The sequence below is a fragment of the Gavialis gangeticus genome, unplaced genomic scaffold (assembly GCF_001723915.1).
Source record: "Gavialis gangeticus isolate Ggan-Ray unplaced genomic scaffold, GavGan_comp1, whole genome shotgun sequence".
Classification (NCBI taxonomy): domain Eukaryota; kingdom Metazoa; phylum Chordata; order Crocodylia; family Gavialidae; genus Gavialis; species Gavialis gangeticus.
This window is the reverse complement of record NW_017729011.1, coordinates 23,349,910-23,370,156: the sequence shown is the minus strand read 5'-3', so window position 1 is coordinate 23,370,156 and position 20,247 is coordinate 23,349,910. Positions and strand designations below refer to the sequence as shown.

The 20,247-nt window shown below is 52.5% G+C and overlaps 1 protein-coding gene and 2 long non-coding RNA genes across 10 annotated transcripts in view; 1 reads left to right on the top strand and 2 right to left on the bottom strand.

Moving 5' to 3' along the window:
• The window catches only part of DAB2IP (DAB2 interacting protein), a 299,614-nt gene that overhangs the window by 89,396 nt on the left and 189,971 nt on the right, over window positions 1-20,247 (bottom strand). The window lies entirely within an intron of this gene.
• Window positions 3,934-20,247, top strand: part of LOC109293059 — a 27,677-nt gene continuing 11,363 nt past the window's right edge. Inside the window, exon 1 of the long non-coding RNA XR_002096232.1 lies at window positions 3,934-5,939. This is a non-coding gene — a long non-coding RNA (uncharacterized LOC109293059). The remainder of the gene's footprint in view (window positions 5,940-20,247) is intronic.
• LOC109293058 lies at window positions 4,375-8,897 on the bottom strand. Its single transcript, XR_002096231.1, has 2 exons — window positions 7,712-8,897; window positions 4,375-6,957 (listed from the first exon to the last, which is right to left on the bottom strand). It is a non-coding gene; the product is annotated as an uncharacterized LOC109293058 (long non-coding RNA).

Genomic DNA, 20,247 nt, shown 5'->3' with positions numbered 1-20,247 from the left:
GGTTTGAACACAGCAGTCATCCAGACGCTCCCTCCGACTCTTTAAGCGTGCGTCGGGATACAACACCCGCGCCGCGTAGGAACAGTCTAACAGCAACAAGCAAATTAGGGAGGCAGTGGTTGAATGACTTTCCAGGACGTGAACGGATTCAATTGGGCAGCCGCAGCAAGGCTGTTCCTAGCGAGGCGCTCGTACCAACTCCTCACGACACAAAACACTTAGAGCAGAGGCACCAAAGCCTGGCGGGGAAGGGGGACGTTCGACCCCCCGCACCCGGGATGTGTGTTGCACGCCTGAGGCTGGTGAGCCCACAATGAAACGCTGGCAGCCTTGGCCTGGGGACGGATATTCACGCCCTGTCTACGGCTAAATGGGAACAGCACTGCAAGTTGAGCCGCGGCATTGGCATTGCCCGAACGGTGCCTTGAGTCTACGCAGCGGTGCTCCACCTTTTCTCACGGGTGTCACATGTGCTGATCAGGTTTGATGCCTAGACACAGATCTCCGGCTCACTGCAAGTTAGCCATGTCTTCTGATCGCGGAGGGATGTTAACACATCTGCTCCACACCATGGCTTGCTTGCCTTGGGAGGTCCCCACTGCTTCCAGTCATCATGTGCTGGGATCTGTGGAAGAGGCGCCTTGGTGTCCCAGACCGCGCCAGGCCTGCAGGAAAGCCCCTGGACAAAGCAGCAAATCCCCTGGACAAGCAAAAAGCTGCCTACCCAATGTCCCCATTGATGTTCCCCACTGGTTTCCTTGCACGTGCTTTCTCTGCCGGTCCAGGCAGCCTATGATGAGACGTGAGGTCTTGAATATGCACGGTCGGTACCAGACCTCCAGCCAAGGAGGCCTGGGCAGAGCAGCCACCGGAGGCCTGCTCGGGTAGCGGGCAGGTGGAAGTGCTGCAAAACCCTTCAGGATCCCCCATCCCCATTCCCAGTCCCGGCTGGGCCAGGCACGAGGAAAGCTCTCCAAAAGGCAGCTGGCTTGCATGGCATTGCCATCACCCCCACGGCACTGCTTTCCCCTCAGATGTTCAAGCCGATTAACAAACGCACTCACCCTCCTGCACGGCAGGTTTCCCACTGCATGCGAAAGTGCAAAGTCCTTTGTTGCTCTCCACCTCGCCCCGAGGCCGAGGGACAACAGCAGCCAAGGTTTCCCATCCTGGGCTGTCCTTACCAGCAGGGCAGGGAGGGAAAACCGTCTGGCTGGACGTCTGCACTGCTGCATCAGGAACGAGGAGGCTTCCAAGACAGGAATCCATTTGAAGACCCGTCTCTGAGCTCCCTCATCAGGTCCTAGATTACGATTCGGTGGGAGGGAGGGAGCAGGGAGCCTGCCCTTCAATTTCTCAACAGTTGCTTAACTTAAATCCTTCATTCTGAAGATAAGCACTAAATCAAGCTCAAGGAAAGAAAAACTCATTTAATCAGAGGGAGCTAAGTTCAGAGTGCGCCCAGGGTCGGTATTATTGCTAACTTTCACTTTGGAGGTAGAGCATTTAAACATAATCCATGCCTGCTGCAGAATGCCAACAAGCTGGTGTCTAGCGCTGCGTGGATATTTTCCAGCAATAACTGGATTTTAAGCTCTGCTTTCTCTTCCCTTTTTTTTTTTTTAGCCTAATATTGTCGGTGCAATACAAGGGAGGGCCGAGCAGAGTGCGTGGGTTTAGAAGAGGCCGCACCACACAGCAGGTCCCCGCAGTAACAGCCTGAGGATTTCCTCCGCGAAAGCTTTGGAACGACAAAGGCCACCCCGTGCTTTTCACCCAGCTTGGCTCAGGCCGGGGGAAGCTTTTGCAGCTGAATGAGGATTATGCGGGATATGCTACTAGTGCAAGCACGGGCGGTGAAGCAGACAGTAGCCCACTGGGATCGTGTCTCAGTGCTTTGGTTGAAGGCGCCTCCATTTGCGTGGGCATACCCTCCAACTGAAAACGCAGCGGGGTCCCAGCAGAAGGCAAAGGCCGAATGACAGTCCCTGGGGCAATGCTTTCATTTCCCCCGTCTTATTCATTGTTGAAGGTAGAGAAGTATGGATCCGGCACCCATCAGGGTGAATCAACGTCACTATTGTCTTCAGCAAGTGCAGAATCAAGATGGCAGCACCTACACCAGGCCCCCCATGCCATCCAGCTTGACTTTATCCCTATCCTTGCAACAGCCAAAGCTGCAAATGAATTCCCCAGAATGACACGTACCTGCAGAAGTAAAATCTCCATCTTGCACGAACAGCAATTTCTGCAGAGCAGTGCAATGCCGAGGTATGGCAGCAGCTTATAATTGACTCAGATAAACCTTAACGCTCTTTACCTGCAGTAACGCAGCCCCGAGAAAGGTGTGAAATTCTTCCTTACCTGTGAAGCCATCAAAGACATTCTCAGACAGGGTTTCCAATTCCCCACAAATACACAGACGCGCCAGAGTAGGAGGTTAAAGGCCCAGGGATGGGCTCTTCTGGGTCCTTTTCCTTCACTCTGCCACTGACTCACGGGGTGACTCAAAAGCCAGTTGTTTCACTTCTCAGTGTCTTGCTTTCCTCATCATAAAATATTTACGTAACTCTCCACGGTGTTGAGAGGCTAAACTAATTGAAGCTAACGAGTGCTACAGAAGTGCGGGGTGTTTATTACAAAGCCACCAGCGCCCATGGGAAATAGCTTTTGTGAAGCAATTTTTCATTCCTGGATGTGAATCACCTCCACCAGCTTTTATCACTAGCACCAACCTTCACTGTACTGTCTATACAGACAGAAGCAGAAAGCACCAGGGTGTATGTACATCCCAAAATATGCCCAACACCTGTAAGGATCAATAGGAGCGATGAGAAAGAAACCAATGATAGAAACAGGGCAAACTCCTTTCACTTGCCAAGCAGACACACCCGTCCATGACGGTCTGGCTCCCTCATCCTGATCCAGGCTGCTCCTGTGTTCTGGTTGCTCCCATGTACAAATATTAATTTTTCCTGGTAAATAATAATAAATATAAGGAGGAACCAGCGTAAACTTGCCCTAAGATTGAAGAGGGTGCAGTTGTCAGAGCTGGTGGGTTTGCAGAAGGTCAGTCCTGTGCACAGTATCTGGTTTTCCCCTCTGGGTTCAGGGCACTTCCACACACCTGTAGACGATCAAGAGTTCCCTGCTACACAAGCTCATCTGCTAAGGACCTTTGCGCCTGTCAGTGGAAACATGGAGCAGTTAACGGCTCATGGTATACCCAATATTTAGCTTTGCAAGCACCCGGTCGAATCTGCACTGATTTCTGGCTGGAAGTCAGCTGAATACCCCCCTGTACAGGTGGGCTGGGGAAAGAGCTTCCCTCTGGTTCATGATACAAGTTTGGGTCCCAGTCTGGGGTCAGCGAAAGCAATTAGCGGGGCACACCAGGGCCAAAATCAGCACTGCACTGCAGCTACCTTACACTGGCGGCAAGGCAAGACTGGAAGGGAAATGCTACTGGAAATGCTTTGCGGGGAAGGACGGGGTGCTCCAGAAAGGGAGAAGCAGTACTTGTGCTAAGAGGCGATGCGGGCACAAGAACAAAACGGTTTCCACTGGCTGGGAATAAATGTGGGTTGGCACAGGAGATTTCTATCCAGCCAGGCCCATACGCACTTTCGAGGCAGTGTTAAGACAAAGCCCAAGAAATCCATGAATGGGATTACAGGCCATGGTCAGCTGCGCTCGCAAGTGGCTGGACTCAACGACCCAGGGCGTCCTGCCAGCCCTGCGGACCCCCTCGGGAGACAGCCAGCGCACGGGGAGTCCCCGGCAGGTGCAGACAACACGGCCAGTTCTCCGACATGCTCCGCACACACGGAGCCAGGGGACAGACAGGCCGAGCTGGAGACATCCAACAGCCTGGTTGGTAGTGGCTACCGCTGGCTGCCACAATGGTTCGGTGTGGAGAGAAAGTCAGCTCCCCTGCGGCCTGGACCTGAACCAGCCCCACCAAAACCCCACACAGAGATGTCATAAACCCATCTTTGCACCACTGCCCAAGTCCCAGCACCATGACTCGGCCCTGACCTGGGCTGGACCTGACACCCACATGGCAAAGCCGGCATTTAGTCCCTTCATCCCGGCACCAAGTATCTCGTCTCAATTTAATTTCACAGTTGTAATGGATTTTTCAAAAATATTCAAGAACATATTTACTTTCCAACATCTTATTTCCTTTCACATTTGAAAAAACTTTCTATCTAATCCCCCAAGTCATCCTGCAGTCTGAATAATTTCAGGTTTTTAATCAATAGCTGTCAGACTTGTCAAATTACTTTAGGGACCACAAAGCAATTTTTAAACATTCATAAACCCTCATAGAACAGTTAAGTGCACTGAATTTTAAAAGAAAGAGGAACTGAATAACACTGATCAAACAGGATTATATTCTGGCAAATTATAAATTAGTTTTTTATGAATCATCTCACAGCTACTTATCTAGTGCCAGGCTTTCACTGCCTGTAGGAAAGCGAGCTGCGTGTTCACCATTCGAGAAAGAAGCCCTTTTTTCTTAAGCTCTCAGGCACCTCTGTGGGAGCAGGTTGCAGCCAACTTTTTCTGCTGTCCTTCAGGAAACAACATCATTAGCTACTTCGTGGCTCTCTGGAGCTATCAGCACTGCTCTACGAGCCCTTCCCGGTAAACCACGTCGGCGCAGCAAGGCCAACAGGGGGTTTCCTGGAGTCGTCCGGTCCCTGCTTGTGCACATTGCAGCTTCATGGCAAAAATCACTTTACACTTTTTATTTCTGATTGCTAAGACGATGGTGGGAAAGCCTGGTCTCCAGCAGGTGTGCGAGGGCTGGGTCACCCAAGCCTGAACGACTTTCTGTAATGGTGCTGAATGTATGAGTTTCAGCCCTGATGCATCATCCCCACGGGCCCACTGCCAGCACTGCCTCCGCGGCCACGCCACTCCAGGTCCGCGCTGTGAGCCCCCTCCATTCTGCTACCACGATGTCTACACGTTGCACCCGCGCACCCGCCCAGTAAGGTGACGCTACCGGAGGATGGACCTCGTCTTTGCAAATGCAGTCGAGCTCCACTGGGACATGCTCGCTAGCTAACAGGCAGGAGGCACATGTACAGCTTGGCTTTGCTTTCAGGCCGGTAACACTCGCATTAATAGGAAAAATGCATTGTGCGGAGTTAATGACTGCCAGTAAATCCAACAATGCAGACTGGGGAAGTCATGACCGAGCAGTGGGACCATTACAGGGCTGTGTGGGAACCCATGTGAAACTAGCTGTTAGTGCCAGTTTCCAAGGAAAAGTGCTATTATTGTCTCAAAAATCTGACTCCACGCATCCAAGGGGGATGAACCAGCCACGGGTCCTGAACTCTCTTGTGCCCTCTAATGAGGTTTCTTTTAGGTCGGGACTGAATGGCATTGACAGGGCCATACGGAGAGCGTGCACTGCTGTTGCCTGCACCATACCCGCGCCGGCGATGAAGAGAGGCCAGCAGTCTCTAGCAGCAGCAAACACCTATCGCCAGCCCTACATTTGCACGCAACGCGTCATCACAGCATGCTCCCTAATTGCAAGGATGCGGCTGAGACAAGGAAAATGTGGCAGCTTTTTGGCTCCATCAGGAACATGGGAAACCTTCCAGGAAAAAGCACAGCTCGGATCACAAAGACGAGACTAAGGAGGATCAAAAGAATGGAACATTTTTACCCACCATAAGCAGAACAGAGTCCAAATCCCCCTCCCTTGCTCTGCCCTCATTGCCCTCCAGCTCAGCCTTCATCTTCCACTTCCTCAGGAGCAACAAACACTCATTTGTGCCTTTTAGCAGTGAAGCAGCGAGGCCTTCTTCATGCAGGAAGGCTCCTTCAGTGCGGCGCGCATTTCGGTACCGCTGCAGGGACTGAGCACAGCACACGCGGGTTGCCTGGTTGGACTTTCGAGGGCAGTTTAATCCCAGGTGTACTGTGGCAAGCAGGGAGGCATTTATTTCAGCATCTGAAATCAGAACTGGAGCAGGAGTGGGTACCGTGCTTGTACGAGGAGGTGGCCAGCAGCAGGCACACTCCTCAAATTAAAAGCAAGAGGCTTGTGCCAGGTGTGGACCAGCAAAGAGGCTGGTTGGTCTCATGCTGGTACAAGTCAAGAGGAGGAGGTTTGGGAGGTGCAGGGCTGCAGGTGCAGGGGGGGACACACAGTGATCCGCAGCTTCTGCTGGACCGTCGGCATTTCAGTGATGTCCCCGACGTCCCCTACGCTCCGCGTGTAGATGGACCCGAGTCGGATTCCCAATGCTCGGAAAATCCCCTTGCAATAATTACTTCTATTAGTCTTCGCTTGTCGTGCTGTTCCCCTCCTTCCTATCCCGCAACCCGCTACCGAGCGGGGCACAGAGCACGTTCTCCTGCTCTCCGATCTGCGGCAGCTCAGCTGCCCTTTGCCAGGACGTTCAACTCTAAATGTGAAACCTCGGCAAACAACGCCGTGACTTCACCCGTTACTCATTTCCTGAGGCTTCTGGCTGCTGCCTGGATGGGTGAGGTGCCGACAGGGGTGGGACAGAGGTGACTTACGCAGCTGGTTTAATACGGTGACAGGCCACGATTGCTGAGCATGTGCAGCTTCAGATTCCCAGGACAGGATATTCCCCGCGCACCGATTCAGATAGCCACGTGACCTGGTTTCTGACAGCTGTGCCAGACAAGGCTGGGATCTGGAAGCCGACTGTGTTCAGAGCTTGGGAAACCTTGTTCCCAGAAGCCAGCCTGCCAACATCTGTCCAAATCGCTTCCTTCGCCTTCACCTAGGTTTTATCTGTGGGTCTGGAAATACTTAATGCAAACAGCTCAGCCCAGGAAAAGAAGAGTGAGAATGGCTACTCAGTCAAATTCAGTAAGAAATGCAATAGCATCGGACCCGACTAGCAGTAATTTGAGTTGCCCTCGTTTGTGGTACAAGTGGAAGGGGCAAAAACATTTCTGAATGAAGAAATATTAGTAAGTCACAGATGTTTTTAAGGCTTAGTTTGCTTCCTCTTGGGTCTGGGCTCAGTAGGACTGGCAAGCTAGTTATTACCCTGCAGACATACCCCTGGGAATGTATCATTTCCCTTTCAGTTTTCCTTCTCTCTCACATCCACTTTATTATTATTTGTTGTTCTTCCCACTCCCACTGTGAGGTGTAAAAATCAAATACTCTCACCCCACCGGGCTAATACACAGGAGCCAGGAAGGACTTTCATATAATTACATGTATTGTACAGTCTAACCCCGAATAATGCCGTTCCAGGACCTAAAAACAGAAGTAAAGAACATGAATAGGACACTAATCGGATCAGTTCAGCATAAGTGGCAAATCTGACATTTCCTTTCATCTTCAATCATTAACCCCGTGCGTTACACATACACGGGGTGGAGGGCGGGGGGGATGATAAAAATTCACACATTTCATTACTTCCCTGTAATAATAATAATAAAATCAGATTGCTTTTTGTCATGAGATAATCTGTCCTGGGATTTGTTAACCTAAATTTAATTAAGGGAATTTTTCATTAAATGCAAAATTAAAGACAAGAGGCCCTGATTTTTGCAAAATGACAATGTAATGAAAAGCAGGGATTTGAAGGGCATAGAAGATGGTGCACAGAAGGAGGCAAGAGCAGTTTCCCCTCGACAGCCACAAAAAAACAGGCCCTCCTAAGACACAAGCACGTTAGAAGATGGAAGAACTTACCATCGCGCAATCTTCCCTCCCGCACTTTCCAGGACCAGGAAGCAGTATTTAATGTAAACTCCAAAACCCATGGCAGGAAGTGCAGAGATCATGCTGCGCCTCTCTTTTTCCTCCTTGTATGGTCTGAACAGCTCTGATCTGCAAGCTGACTGTTGGCCCCAAGCCTTAGACCCCTCTGGTCTCAGCAAACCGTTCCAGTCCGGTCCACTGGGAACAATCATCACTAGTTAAACAAAGACTATATTCTAACGCGATGTAATGGGCTTTTAAAGGGGCCGTGCTCCAATTCCTAGCTATTCCCAGTTTCAAGGCACAGGACGTTTTAACCCCACGGACAGCAGAGGCCGTGGAGAAGCTTGCATTTTACAGCTAAAAAAAATTGAAAATAAAAAGCTTGATGCCTCACAAAGCCAGGGATTACACAGGGGGAATCAGCACAGAGTTGTTGCCAATCTCGTCCACCTGGTACATCTCCAACTCGGCGTTGTCAGATGGAGCTCGGGGTGTTAGAAATGCAGGATCAGATCCGTCATGTGCAAAAATGACAGGGCAATACTTTATCTGAGCCACCCGGACAACCAAGTCACCCTAACTTTCTCCAGTGTCTTTCTTCACAAAGCACTCTCTGAACTGCTGTCTTTGCTCTGAATTTGTACAGCCCCTTGCACCAGGGCGCTGGGAAAGGCCAGGGAAAGAAATCACACGTGTAGAGCAGCACCGCGGTGCTAAGACGACACGGCCAGTCCATTAAAAAAAACATGAGACCAAAGCCATTTGAGTCCTGATACCTGTCCCTTGCTCTCAACTGGGCCTGGGGTTTTACGCTCACATTCCTCCCCCGAACTGGGCAAACTGATTACCAGGAAAGCAGAAGCACAGGTGAGCGCACACAAAGTGCTGTAAAGCACACGAAGAAAACAACCTGAAAATACGACAGCGCAGGCGTCCTGAAAACATGCGCAGATGTGATCTCCAAGCTGAATCTCTCCCCGTAGCCCTTGCACTGTCCTCAACAGATGGGCAGATCTACGGTCGGTGAAACGGAGGCATAAAGAATTGATTTGGCAAAGATCAGGCAGCAAGAAAACAAGAGGTGTACGAATGGGACCCAGGAGCCCTGGCGCCTGGTCGCCAGATTCAACCATTAGGTAACTCGGCCGCTCGCGTCTCTGCTCTCGCGCTGTGCTGGAGCTCACTCAAAGGCTCTTTCGTTGCAGCAAGGTGCGTGGGCAGGTCCTGGTATCTGTTTTTCAGCTATTCATGCTTATCTGTACATGCGGATGCATTTTAGGAGCACTGCCGATGCCTCAGGGAGCTGTTTGGTGGTTGGAAATAACTAGCATCTGGCAGCTCGGTTCCTGCCCGACAACAGCACGTCAACAAACCAGCTCTTGCTTTACTTTGGAAAAAGACAGAGCGAACAGGCAGCGCACGGCCGAGATCTGTGGGTTCGCAGGAGTCCCGTTAACTTAATAACAAAATTCAGTTTCTCCAGCATCCTCACATCTGCCATCTCTACAGCTGTCTTCACGCCCTGTTTAAATTCACACCAGGAGGGAGCTGCAGACTGGCCATGAAGTATGTCCGGAGTCTACTCTCATCCTCTTCCTTATGGCCCTGAAGACATTTATTGTCGCGGTGGCATGGCGTGGCAGCTATATATTCTTAGCAGCCACTTCATCTCTCTCCCGGCCTTCTCCTGAACGCAGTGGTGGGACTAGAAATAACCGTCTTCCCCAGCCCGTTCAGCTTCCATGCACGCTGGTGTTAATGGGCACAGGCTTTAACACGTAACTGCTTTTCACAGCCGAGTAACTCCAGTTGCCACTGCCTAGTCGCGTTGCAGGAGCAGTAAATAAACCAGAAAAGCTGGCCCTGAGAAGGATCGGTGTCACCTTTACAGCGAGGCGGCCCAAGGGCACCGGCAGGGGGAAAGGGCCCCTGCTTTTGATTGCACTAAGTGCCCCGGGCCGGAGAACTTTGGAAGGACGGAGCGGAGAAAATGCCCAACCCGGTGCCGGAGGGCAAGGCCCATCCCTTCTCAAGGAGGCAGCCACTGCGTTGGCGGCGACATCTTCTACGCCACCTTCGTCAGGGAGGAACCAAACTCGCATCACATTATTCGAGTCTTATGAAACCCAGAGCAGCGATTCCTCCTGCAGAGGCTGCGTGAAGGCTCGGCCCTACCGGCAAAGACTCGGGGCTAAGCACCTTCCAGTGGGCTTGCCCAAAGAGGTTCGCAGCTGGAAGGGACCTTACAGATCATTGGGCCCAGCGCAGGGCACTTCTGTATCCTACCAGGTGTTTAACACATGACCCAGCAGCACGTCTCCCTTCTCTCGCCTCGCGTCACCAGTCCCCGCTCTGTTTCGCGCTCAGACCGAAGAGCGTGGTCATTCGTTTGCATTACGACCCAACGCCACAAATCCCATAAGCACGGCGCGCTCCAGGGCTGCTCCCACAAGCCCGGGGCTGGGGTACACAGCAGACTCCCTGCGCCCCTGGCACCATAACAAACCTGTTTTAGGAGTAGGGTTCCAGGGGAAATATTGGGAGCTCTGGCCGTGACACACTCACCCTTATAATTAATACCAGGCTTAGTCTGTGTGAAGGCTAAGAGGCCTCCTGGGTGCTTGATCGAGGAATAACCTATTTAAGGGCTGTACTTACTGTGTGTCATGGACGTGCGTTTAAAAGGGTCTCTGGGGCCCAGCTGTTCGGCTTGAAAGAGCTCAGATGTCCACGCACAGGCCCCTGAAGTCAGCTGATCAATAAGACAGATGGGCAGGGAAGTGATTTTGGTCTCATTTCTATCCATCTCTCAACTCACCACGAGAAAGTGCCCGAAGAGAGCCAAGGTGTTACGAGAAATGAAAAGCCCGCCTGACAGCTTGCCGCGGTTCTCTCCCCCCGTACCACTGCCGCCGACTTGTGAAGTCAACCCCTCCTCCTTCATCAGCACAGCCCATTGCAGGGTCAAGCCCATCGCTCCTGGGCTACCGTGAGAAAGGCCGTGCAGTGGTTATTACAGCCGTTGCGGCCACCTGACCCAAGCATGAGCCTGGGAACCTGAGACTGAGGACTCGCCTAGCTCTAGGCACCACGACTTCCACCCTGGCCCCCAACATCTTGCAAAGTAGACACTCTTCTCTGTCTTGGGATGCTCAACTTTTGCCTCAGTATTCCTATCTGTGAAATGGAAATACTGCTTGTGGTTGATACCTCACAGGGCTGTTGGAGGATGAGCAGATCGATATTCAGTTAGTGTTACGTATGTGCTAGGTACTGCTCTCACCCAGACCGGAAAGAAAATTAGGAAGCCTGCATGCTGCTTTTAGGTCCGTTTCCCTCAAGGATATTTGGTAAGACATACCTTTCCTATTGCTTTCATTGCTCCCCTTGCCCTGCACCCCAGACCAGGTCCCTCTTCCATGCCAAAAGGAGCTAAAACCTGATGCTTCCAGAGAAACTTGTAAAAAAAAAAAAAAAAAAAAAGGGAAAATATCATTGCTGACCCTTCCCACTAGGCTTGTCGAACCCTCAGGCCTTTTCATTCCCTTTCTGTTCATGTTCCACCAGCCTAAGCTGCTCACCCAGAGATACTTCTCTCTTCACCCCTCTTTCTCCTCTGCTTTACATCCAGCCACAGTGCATTTTTGCTCAGAGCTGGGTGATGAAAATTCATGTTGATGTTGCACTGTGATTTAGGAGTCTCTCCTCCCCTTCCCACGCATGGGTAATTCTATTATTATTCATAGGAGTGCAGTGGCGTACATACATGAAGGGGAGAGGGGCCACTCCTCTGAGACTAGCAAACAGGAATCATCACAGAGCAACCCCTGGACTCCGATCCAGCCTCCCCCTGTGTTGCTGTGTCTAGGTCTGCAGCCGCAGGGCAGCTCAAGGACTTCCCTTATTTGCCTACTTAAGACCCGGGCATGTCATTTTTTCTTATACTTGTAAAAAAAATAGGAAGGTGGCGGCCAGATAAATTAACTTGATTCTGCGGCTTTGCGTAGACAGAACAGAACCGCTGGCAACTTTCTGTTCCGTGGCACCATCAAGAAAGCAGGGAGGCAACGCCTTGAAAAATTAAGTGTCTCTTGAAAGAGCAAATAGTCTCTTTATAAGCACTATATGTTTCAGAGGGCCCTCATACAATATGCAGAAGGTCTCGGGGTAGCACATCTATGCAAAGATGAGCCAGCTGAGTGCATCCAAGTGAAAGTTTGCCACAACAAGGTAACAAGCTGTTCTGAACACCCAGCTGGAAATCCCAGCTCGCTGCCCCGGGCGTGCATGAAGCACGTGGCTCCTGTCCCGTGACCTCCTCCTCTTCTTCGGGTCGCTAGGGACAGACGGTACACATAAACCAGTTAAAGTAATCAGAAACTGGTTTAAACCAGTAACAGAACAGAAGTTCACTGCACATAAACCAGTTTCAAAATGGCTGAAATTGGTTTACGATAAACCTGATTGAATGTAGTATCAGAATTAACTGATTTGGGTCAAACCAGTTTATGAAACTTCTGTCCCAGACCCCTTCCTGGTTTAAGTTAAATCAGAGTCCCTCAGCATCCCAGCATGCCTTGCAGCCCTGGGCTGTGCTGTGCTGGCTGCTCTAGCAGAGAAGGGCGGGGGAGGCAGGGACTACCCCTCAAGACAAACCCTGGTTGGAGTCTGGGGCCAGGGAGAGGGCTAACCCCTCTTTCCCCAGTACAGAGCTGCCCTGCCCTGCCCTGCTGAACTTACTGACACTTACTGCTGGCTGCAACTGTGGACTACAAATCCCAGAGGCACCTGGATGCAGGAAGAGGAGGTAATGAGTAACGCTGCAGAGTCCTGCTACTGTGATTGTGGACCACAAAACACAGAGATCTCAGGGGCAACAGGAAGAGGAAGTGACTACACACCCTGTGCTGGCTACATGCCAGAGGTGTGCTCTAGCACCCCCCAGCTTCCAGCCTCAGCCACTGCAGGCATGTGACTGCATTTCCTGAATCAAAAGTGAATGCGTGTCCAGTTGTTTCTCAATTTAATCTCTGCAGTTCAGACTAACCTGCAAAGACTGAACTGATTCAACTTCGGGCTTTTTGACTGTCTGGACGTAGCCTTAAGCTGCAACATGCAGGCAGTCATCAAAACCAGGCCCTGCCGTCATGTTCGCTTCCCAGGCCCACATTGTGTTCATGTGCAGGACAGGAAGAGGCAGTCAAAAGGTGCCGTGAGTCAGTAGGAAACAACGATCTGGGGCTCCGTCTAGGATGACTAAAAACACGACAACAACAAAAAACCTCCCAGCACGGGGCCCTCCAGAAAACAAAGGACATTTATCTATATATAGACATGCTTTAGCAATGGCTAGCACCATCTGTTAAGGGGAGGGGAGATGGGGAATTAAAAGAGTATTCTTGTATCTGCCCAAAATAGGGAACGAGGGGATAAGCCTCTTGTAGTGAGAGGGGGAGAGCAGGGTACTGGGCCTCTGAGCGCCAACGCACCGTCTCTTGCTCAGGGGTGTCGCTAAGTCATTAAAGCAGCAGAGCGGGAGTCGGGCGTCCTTGGTCCTGTCAGCACTCATTAGGCATCATGCAAAATCCTTGTGTTTATGTTACAGGGCAGTCGTGAACCTGAACTGGCTAATGTCTGGAAAACTCTCTGGGATCCCTCGTGGAAAGTTGCTACAGAGAGACAGCACTGTAGCTTTATCCTTCCATTACCTGCCTTTGCATTATGTATACATGCATATATACCTACCCATGTGTGTGTGCACATTATAATGTATATGCAATAAGTAACATAACACGCATCTACAATCTACAGATACACCCCCACACACATGCGCAGGGTCCAGCCTCATCTCTAGGACAGGCACAAGAGCCCGCGAAGGAGGATGTCAGCTGCGTTGGCAACTCCAGCATCTTTAAAGGGGTGGAGAGCAGGAGCTTCGAATATTACTTAGCTTAACCGGAGCTCGGCTGAAGTAGGGCCCCTTTAACAAGCTGGATGCTCTAAAAAAGCTTGAATCACAGTGAAGTGATTGCGTGACCCACAAGATTCAAGCAAATAGCTGTGTAATGCACAGACACGTGTGCATGCACTTGCACACGCGCAGAAGCACAGACTAAATCTCATCCTTCTCATGACAGAGGCAGCACTTGACCTCAGGGACTTTGATGTTTCTTTTCTTGCTGCCCCCTGCAATTAAACTGCACTAAAGACTACTCCAGAAAGAGAAGACACGTCTTTCCTGGACACACAGGGCTGGCACCAATTAAATTGGAGCATGGGGACTGTCTGGTGGGTTCTTCCTCCTCCACCAGGCAGTGTTAGTTTTATTTCACGTATGCCGTGAACCACTGATGTGTGCAAGGCATCTCACACTCCAAACCTGCGCGCACGTCACCGACTCCAAACCCAAACTTGACGACTTACGAAAAAAGAAACCTTCCCTGCTGACTCCTCCACCCAGAGCAAACAAGGGAAATGCCCCATCGATTAACAGAGCCACAGGCTGCCGAACGAGCCTGGGGGGTGGGAGAGACGCAGCCTTGCTGCGAGCTTTATTGAGAGTTTCTCGATGCTTGGCATTCCTCCTAAAGCCGTGGCTCCTGGAGTCACGTGACTACCAAGATCTCCACACCCTTTTTTAATTTCCTAGACCCCCTGCTTGTGGAGAAAGGCTTGGAAATGTGACCCTTCTGGGCTGCTGATCCCCAGTGCAAACAGGAGGAGCACAAGGTTTACTATTTCTTATCATTTCTTCCCCTTCACTCCAATCAAGGGATCTTGGACGGGACACGCATGAGGTCTGAACACCTGGGGCTCACCCCATTGGGACACTGCTTAGACTGCAACCTCCCTGGGGCAAGGACTGTGTTTCTACAATGACCCCAACTCAAGACAGGGGGAGGCAGCTGACAAGCCAGGGGGGCATCAATGCTGCTGGAAGCCCCTGGCTGACCCCGCAAGCCCCCGAGCAGCAGGCACGTTCCCCTGGGGCGAGCAATCCCTCTCATTTTGGTGAGTAGATAACAACGCAGACACGAACACTGGGATTCAAAGGTCTCATTGTCGGACTGGCCTGTTTTTTTCCGCTGAACAACACGGATCCCCACTGCGAGGTAACCAAAAAGTGCCCAGTCAGCACTGGCAATCCATGATTAATTTGTCGCAAGCCGCTTTGCTCTCCGCAAACGACAAAGCTCATCAATTCTCATTTTTATGGATGCCGTTCTGGCCAAGGGCGCAGGCTGGCAAGGGGCTGGCACGTGCGGCAGGCATCCTCGGCCACTACCTGAGGATGCTCGCCGAAGCGTGCAGAAGCCCAGGCCTTGACGCCATCTGCCTGGGGTTAACCCCAATTTACCGAGGTGGCCTCACTAACTCACTGCCTCTAGGACGCAAGTGCACACGCACACACTCCAGATACTCCTACTTACTCTGTGCAGCAGCTCACCGTGCACAAACAGCTGCAAGCTGGGACTTAGCAAAAAGGCCCCTCTTCAGCCTCATTACGAAAAAGCTGCCTTGAGGTGTTATTTGGAATGTGGTTAATTAATTCTCCAGGTCCTCGGGGAGCTCCCGGATGAAATGGAGCCTGCACCAACACCGACCCGACAAGCTGTGGGAAGGCCAGCTCGGTAACACTGTGTGCAGCAAGCAAGCCTGCCTCTGAAGGCTGCGGAGGGGAAGTGCCGGCTCCCAGAGTCATGGAGAGGGGAAAGCACCAAGGCCTGGAGATTCCTCAAAGAGCGGTCCAGCTACTGCCACAATGCTGGGGGTAACCGCCTAATGCAAGGCTTCGCCACAGATTCATCACGTGACCCAGGGCAAGTCACTTAACTTGGAGCAAAGCAATTGTGGGCTGTGCTCTGGGCCTAGTTAAGAGCTGCCTCCTTACTCCGACGAGCAACAGCCGTGGATACACCTCGACACTACAGCAGGTAGCACCCGTGATGTACCACCCAGCATTTCTCCTTGTAAGGCAGTACTGAACTCACAGCCCAGGACGTTAATGGAGAAGCTGCTGCTGAAACATAACCATGGTCCATGCGTGCTCATAGACATTCGAATCCTACCTTGGGAGGAGCTGGAGTTGCTAGCCTGGCTCTCCTGACCAACATCCACCTTAGCTTGCATTCAGCTTTTTCAAATTCCCTCTACAGCCTTGATGAGAGCAGACTTCCCCTTGGCTTTGCACCTTTAACTGCGCGCTCAGTGAAGCCAGCCCTCTGCCCGAAGGGGCTCCTTCATCCTTGCCAGTGGCGAGCACTGAAACACAGAAGATCCCTGGTTCCCAGCAATATCCAAGAGCGCATTCCTGCCTCTTTCTGCACGATGCCAGCTGGGGAAAAAGCCTGTGCGATGCATGTACGCACACCACAACTAAGTGGCTGGGGCTCAATGCACCGTCCATAACAGACGGCCCTGTTTCCTTCCCACATCTGTGCCATCATTCAAGCGCTGTATGTAATATCCTGGCACGGACACCAACTCGCCACTTTGCAACCCATCAAGGGGCAGAGATGCCAACACTTCCAGCCGCCTGTGCTTTAGAAGGGAGGAGTTTGCAAGATGCGTCCCAGCTTCCTGCTGGCAACATCAAAAGTGAATGGCCAGAAACTCCCTAAAAACGTGGCTCTCTGCCCACCATTTTCAGGCATCCTTGTTCCCCTCTTCTTCCTCCCTTAGGGACCGCGCCTCTGGCCACAGGCCCAGACTCACTTCAGCTGGTGAACTCGCTACTCACTGCTCGTCTGACAAGAGTTAGGTCTCCTGCGCGACCGGCACTACTGACTTTCATTTTACCTTGAAAAACTAACACGTAGCAAATTAAACTCTCTTCACCTGCCCAAGCCCAGTGCTGAGAGTCTACCAAAACGGTGCCAAGATTTAACAGCACTCCAGTCTGTCCTTCTCTCGCCGCCTTTGCACCAACAGGTCTCAAAATGCCGGACAGGCATTCATGTCTTCAGCTTCCCCCAATCCCTGTGAGCTGTGCAGGGGGGGCCTACAGGAATCACTGCAACGCCGCAGAGCACGGCAGCATCTCGACAGGGCACAGCAATGCTACACACCTGCCTAAAGCAGGCAGCAAAGGATCCTGGCAACTTATGGGAGGGAACGGATGTCCCTGAGAGGTCACCGACACACCCCATGCTGCACAAATACTTGGGAAAAGTTCAGGGCAGGCCCGTTAACACGCAGAAGGGACACACTGCTCAAATTCTTTTGCTGGCGCTGTTTGATCATTCTGGTTTCCAAATCTTTGCCATCAATCTCTTGGCCGCAGCCCAACTGCTGGGCGTCCTGTTTGCTGGCTGGGAGCGGAGTGGGCGCACGCTTCCCATCTGGGAGAGCTCCACCTGCGCTTGCCAGGCGCGCACCTGCCTGCAGAGAACACCCCTGTCCCCTGCGCTCCTGATCACAACCTGCAGCCTGACTCACCGCTGCTGAAACAATGGGCTCCAGCTGGCCACGAGGCTGCTCGTGTCCAGGAAAGGGCTCTGCTCTGCACCTCTAGAGCAGTTCTGCTGACTAAGGCCTTGCTCATTTCCTTCTCCGGTGCAAAAAGTCTGGAAAACAGCCTGGATCCCGCTCAGCCCCGTCCAGCTTGGCTTTCCAAGGAGCGCAATGATAGGGACTATAAGTGCCTTACGGAAACGTAAGCCCGTGCTACTCCTATCACCCATCGCAATGCTGTCCGGATGCCTGGTCACCTGCTGCACAGGGATTTCCGTGCCAGTCAGGTCCGAAGGGCCTCCCATGAGTTGTCTCCACGTGCTGGAGGGGGAACACGCCCATGCCCCGGTTGAGAGCTGCAGTGCAGAGCGCCCATCGCAGACCCGCTGGGCGGTGCACACGTCCTGCTGCTTTTCAGCTGGGGCCTCTCGGTCTGGCTTGGGGAGGACCCATGGCCTTTCAAGGGGAAGGGGCAAAGGGAAGGAACAGGGAGTACGTGTGGTGCAAAGGCCACCCCCAAAGGTACCAAGCCAAAAACCGTTTGCGGCACAAACCTGGGGCCCATGTTTTCACTCATCCTCCCCCAGATCTGATATCTGGAGGTGCTGAGCACCCACCATCCCTGCGTGGTCAGCGCCTGCGCCTTTCAAACAGGTGCAGGGGATCGAAAGCTGAGGCACCCCCACGTTGGTGGCTGATTCGGAAAACACGGGCATCTTTCCCCCTCCCGGCCAAGGCAGGAGCAGCTCTTTGGAAAAAGCGCTGCACCACAGTGGGCGATTGCATCTTAGATGATTAAATCCATCATCAAAATTACAGATGCCTGAAACGGTGGAACTCGAAGCCTGCCGCGGATGAGGGCGGTGCCATGCGATACCCTGCAGAGCCGAAGGGAGCATTTTGAATAAGAAAAGGTGTTTTTCCTGTCACTTTAAAAGCAAACAAGAGCTCACAAAATTACCGAGCGCTTCCTCTCCCCGCACACGATCGTCCCAGTCTCTGCAATACGCACCCTAGGGCCACGCAATCCGAGGAAGCTGCTAGGATGAAAAATAAGGGAAAAAACCACCAGGCGCTTGCACACGCACGCAGCAGCTTGGGCCTCCTGGGGAAGGAACAGAGTCGCGCACACACGGCTCCCGGGAGCGCGCAGGGAGCTCACCATTTTCCTGGAGAGCGCCGAACTCCCCTTTGTTTACCAGTCCGCTTTTGCACCCGCTGCACAAGTGTCTCCTCGTTTTAATACTGTCAACTAATGAGGCCACCCGAGGCAGCGCGGCCTCTTAGGAGTCTGTCTGCGTTGTTGTTTAAAGCCTGAGCGTGGAGACGAGCGCCGAGGTCATTCCCAGGGACAGCAAATACTAATTGCTACAAGCTGGCTTGTGCCTGGGGCCTGTGTGAGCTGGAGGGGCGCTCAGCACAACGGCGCCGTGCTCCCGTCCTGCTGTGGGTGCTGGCCACGCTCTCGGGGCCCACGGAGAAGCGCACACCGGGGCACGCCGGCCCATGGAGAAGCGCCGAACCGCCGATGGCCGAGAGACAGCGAGTGGAGTCAAATCAATTTGCTTCCGAACGTTAACATGACTATTAATTACCACTTGCCCAGCGAAAACGAATGGTTGGAAATGCCAGGCTGCGATTTAATGTGAACAAATTCAAGTACAGCTGTGACCTTCCCCTCCGCCTGACGCCTGCTGCTTCCCTCGCTGCCCCCCCTCCCCGAGCCTCGGCCTCGGCCCCCACGGGCTCATCTCGCGGGGGCAGCACCAGCATCCCGATACGAGGGGCGATGCTCAGGCCCGCATCTCAGGCCGGGCCCTGCGTCTCACCGGCTCCCACGAGGGGTTCGACTCAAGGTCGGGATTCACTGCTTTTAGTCTCTCAGCTGTACAGATCATGGGAAACACCCGTGATCCTCACACCTCCGTGAGTTTTGGGTACTTCTGGCAAAGAGCAAACACCACAAAGATGAAGACAGTCCAGCCACGCATCACTCTGCAAGAGGCCTTTGCCGTGGTGCCACTTTTCTCAACTCCCCTATCTTGGATTTAAATTCAATGAGAGTCGGTGCAAACCCCAATGCAAAGCAAAACTTTCACTGTTTTTATTTTAATGATGCAGACCCCGGGTTTTGCCGTTTGCTTTTTCAATCTTCACCTTCCTGCAGTGCTGGGAGCACAGCAAGGGGGATGGGGACCGACTAGTGATACGAGACGGGGTGCCAGGGGAGGGAAGCCTTCTCACTTCGCTGCCCTCCTGGGAACGAAAGTGGGAAAGGAAACAAACTGCACAAATGGCGACGGATAAACCTGGCTTGAAAGATCCCAGCCAGGCTCGGAGTCTCCGGAGGCACCCACAAAGCTAGGGAAGGGCAGGAGGAGTTTCACCTCGACTGCCTTCCTTCAAAGTCAGAAATTATGGACAGCTGCCACGAGCGTACCCACCTGCAAAACCCCAGCGTGCGCACAAGTCCTCGGCCCCTTCCACCGTCTCGGGAATTGTCCACCTCGTCTGAACTCTCCGAATTGCGTATAGAGCATTTTGCTCGCTCAGCCCATGTCCCCCTCTGTGCATGTGCATGTGCGTACACGCTGACAAATCCAAGCTCGTGCCTCTTTCCCTACAGGTTCACGGGGAACACCACTCAAGCAAGCTGTTTTAACACGGTTATTCCCCTTGCCCTTCCTGCTTCCCTCCCTCCCAGTGAACATGTCTGGAGAAGGCGTCTTTCCTTGGCTGAACACAGAGGCTGGCTGGAAGTGCAGCTGCCTCTGCCCCCACAGGCCGATTTCACAGGAAGCAGCACAAACATCTGCATCGTGGAACTGGCTGCTCAACTCAGTCAAACCCCAGCGCCGAGCAAACCGAGCCTCCGGACTGCAGCCGTGGCAGGGGGCTGTAACCACCGGCAGCTCTTCAAGGAAGAAACAAACCCCAAAACCCCAAACCACGAAGTCAAAACACTCTAAATAAATCACTCACTTTTCAAATCAAAAGCAAGGTCCGGAGGGTGCAGGAAATCAACACCTGGTGCTCTCCCACTCCCTGCCTCCATAACAAGCTCCAGGCCG